The sequence below is a fragment of the Panthera pardus genome, unplaced genomic scaffold (assembly GCF_024362965.1).
Source record: "Panthera pardus isolate Hobbes unplaced genomic scaffold, ASM2436296v1 HiC_scaffold_17, whole genome shotgun sequence".
Classification (NCBI taxonomy): Eukaryota; Metazoa; Chordata; class Mammalia; order Carnivora; family Felidae; genus Panthera; species Panthera pardus.
Genome location: NW_026526732.1, coordinates 78,655,724 through 78,659,717, shown reverse-complemented (window position 1 = coordinate 78,659,717; position 3,994 = coordinate 78,655,724). Strand labels below are relative to the sequence as shown.

Here is a 3,994-nt window from a genome sequence, read left to right as displayed (position 1 = left end):
CTTGGTATCCACAATTAAAAAACAAACAAACCCAAAACTACTATTGTATTTAAGATGCATGGAGAAAGCCACTTTGGGGACCCTTGCCCCCTGGTGCTGCTTCTTTCTTCCTGGGCTAGGGCCATGTGGAGATGCTCAGCAGCATCCATGCTCAGCAGCATGGATATGCAGCCTGGAGATGCTCAGCAGCATGGATAAACTCAGCTCCATGTTCATGAACTTTTTTTGAAATGGAGGCAGGAGAGGTGGCATGTACATATTTTCCTGGGTATTGAAAGAGTGTTTCTCTGCTAAAAAGATGGGTAGTGAAATAGAAATGTGATTTCCTGGCTTCTTTCTCTACTTTAACAGTACCCAGCCTAACCAAAGAAAAACTCTTAGGAAGTTACATTTGCTCCTGCTCTGTGTTCCCAGCTCTATTCTGGTGTGTGTGTGTGTGTTTTAAACTCCTTTCCCAAATCACATATAGTTTATTTCAACTGTGTGTATTGTCTCAACCCCATCCTGTAACTATCGAAAATGCTGAACAATGCAGAGTTGTTTTTAATTGTTGATTTAATTGTTTCTTATAAGGTATTTAATAAAGCTTTTATTCTGTATGCATTTTACTACATCTGATATAAGCCATGCAAAATATTCCAGCTATTAGATATAAAGTATTAACATTCTTTTTTTTTAAAAGTTATCTCTCCACTCAAGACCCTGAGATCAAGAGTCGCATGCTTTACTGACTAAGCCAGCCAGGCGCCACTTACCATCCTTTTTATACTTGATATTTAAGCGTTTCTTGAAGCATATAGTAATTTTCCATAATATTTCTAAATACTGGTGTTTTGAGTCTGGCTTCACATATTATCAAATGCTAGATCTTAGTTATCTTGGGAATGACTACAACATAATGATCAAATACATATTTTTGTACTTAGGTTTAAAAACACTTTTCTAATGATGTATATACACTATCCCTTTTGACTTTTGAAAAAAGTAATGTTGTGATAAAAGGACCTTTCATGGTTTTTCACATTTATTTCTCACATTCCTCTAAGTTGGGCTATGTTTTTCAACCTCAGCTGACATCGTTTCTCGGCCTTTTGGCCAAGATCAAGTGTAGTATCTGTTCTTATCAGCTGACAGAGGGAGAAACTGAAGAATTCAGCAATTAAATAATTCGCCCACGTTCACTCAATTATTTACCCAATGTTGAAGAAGTAGGAAAACAGATTTGAGCTTAAAAGACAAACCCAAAAGCCTCAGCGGCTCACTGGTGCAACACGCCTGCTCATCCTCAAACTAATACAAGTAGTTTGTTATTTCCATTTTAATTTAATTCTGTTCATGTAATACTAATTAAAGGTGTTGTGTAATACTAATTAAAAAGCACGGTGTACACTTTATTTGTCAGGCCCTGCGGTATATGGATTATCATATGTAAGACTCCTTAAGCCTCGCTGCACTATAATGTGGGGATAATTGCCATTGTATAAGAGCAAAAACAATTTATCTGTCCAAAGACACATTCTTGTTAAGTGGGATAGCTGGGCGTCAAATACAGGCAGGCTCCAGATCCCGCAATATTAGTTGAGAGTTCAAATATTTCAGTGAAAATCCAGGTTGTAACAAATGTATTTTTTCCAGGTATAATGTCTGAAATTTTATAGTCTCTATGGACAGTTATATAACTTAGGCACAATAGCTTTAGAGCAATCCAGTCGGTCAACTGTCAGTTTCTTAAATTCAAAAGAAGTTTTTGGTGCTTTTGTGCAAATTCTAAAGTTAAAATAAAATGCCTAATTTGCACAAAGGCATCAGAACATTCCCTGTTTTCTCCATTAGTTTTATCCCAGTGAACATTGTACTATTCCTAAATATTTGATGAAGGCGATGAAGTGAATTAGTCCTCCAGATTGTGAAGGCTTGTGGAGTTATGCCCTTTTGGAAGCATTTTTTTGTCCTAGGAATGTCAAAGCTGGCAACTTTTTGATGGCAGTTTGTTTCTCCATCTGTCCCATACATTTAGAACAGTTGTGAAGTGAAGAATGGATTTCATACCATGCAAGTAGGTATGAAATCCTTTTACATGTTGTCAATCTGATTTCTCTAGGGAGAAGTCACCTGCGTGTTGGGCTTCTCTGACTGTCCAGGTGGAATGGTTACATTTTTTGACAAATCTTAAGAAAGCTTAAAAGTGACAGAGAAATAAATTCTAAATATTGGTGTTTGTGTTATTAGTTGGGGTAGATTAGACTATGCTCTGGTGACAAATATACTTAGTGGCTTGACATACAAAGTCTGTTGCAGGTGCCACAGCAGGGCAACTTCCTTTCAGACTGCACCTTGCGAATCCAGAATGACAGAGCACAAAACTCCCAGGGCATGTGAGTGCCAGAGGGTTAAGCAGAAGCTATTTATGCCTTACACCGGAAGTGATATACGCCACTTCTCACAGTCCCCTGTGAGGTCACAAGTTCCCATCTAATATATGAAAGCAGGAAGCAGCAAGTAAGAGAGGATAACTGGATGTGGGTGAGCAATCTCACCATAGTAATCTCTACTATAGCTCACAGCCCTCTTTGTTCAAAACATTTACCTTTCAATATTCTAGCCTTTTTGATGATGCAGATTATACAATCTGATATATCATCCAGGTAAGTAATGTAGCTTTGAGTTGTTTAATAATTTATTTTGAAAGAGAAATCAAATTTACCACTTTTGGGGAATTCATTTATCCAAATGTTTGCCTTTTATGTTTGAAAAGATTATTTATGTAATATTGTAATATTAAAAATTAATGTTGCATAATTTTCACAAGCAAGAGGTAACTAGAAGGTGTATACATTCCTAGTTTTCTCTAAAATATTGTCATCTCTAACATGGGAAGCATTTTAGGAGTTTTAAGGGCCTCTGAACAAGCTATGTGTTTCTGGCTGAGTGACTTAACCTCCCAAAGACATATGTCCTTAAATGGATGCAGGGAAAGTGGCAATATCTATTAGAAAGTTGTAGTTACTGAGAAAATTTGTGTAAAACCCTAAATGTGAGACAGGAAAACCATCAAAATCCTAGGGGAGAATATAGACAGTAACCTCTGTGATATCAGCTGCAGCAACTTCTTACTAGACATGTCTCTGGAGGAAAGGGAAACAAAAGCAAAAATACACTGTTGGGACTTCATCAAGATAAAAAGCTTCTGCACAGCAAATGAAACAATCAACAAAACTAAACAACGATATTTAGAAAGGGAGAAGATATTTTCAAATGACAGATCTATGATAAAGGGTTAGTATCCAAAATCCATAAGGAACTTATCAAACTCAACACCTAAAAACCCCAAATAATCCAATTAAGGAATGGGCAGAAGACATGAATGGACATTTTTCCAAAGAAGATATCCAGATGGCTACCAGAACATGGTAAAATAGAACAAAAATAGAACATGAAAATATGCTCAACATAACTCATCATCAGGGAAATACAAACCAAAACTACAATGAGCTATCACCTCATACCTGTCAGAGTGGCTAAAATTAACAACACAGGAAAAACCAAATATTGGCAAGGATGTGCAGAAAGTGGAACCCTCTTCCACTGTTGGTGGAAATGCAAACTGGTACAGCCACTCTGGAAAACAGTATGGGGTTTCTCAAAAAGTTAAAAATAGAACTACCCTGTGATCCAGCAATTTTACTACTAGGCATTTACTCAAAAGATACAAAAATACTGATTCAAAGGGATACGTGCACCTTGATGTTTGTAGCAGTATATCAACAATAGCCAAATTATGGATGAATAAATGGAAAAGGAAGGTGTGGATCAGCTGATGAATGGATAAAGAAGGTATTATATATATATATATATATATATATATATATATATATATATGAATACTAGTATATTATAATATTATCATCAGAAAGAATAAAATCTTGGGACGCCTGGGTGGCTCAGTCGGTTAAGCATCTGACTTCATCTCAGGTCATGATCTTGAGGATCGTGA

At 36.4% G+C, this 3,994-nt stretch overlaps 1 pseudogene; it reads left to right on the top strand.

The window, feature by feature from the left end:
• Nucleotides 1-1,075: 1,075 nt before the first annotated feature.
• Nucleotides 1,076-1,199, top strand: LOC128777931 (U2 spliceosomal RNA; annotated as a pseudogene).
• The last annotated feature ends 2,795 nt before the right edge of the window (nt 1,200-3,994 follow it).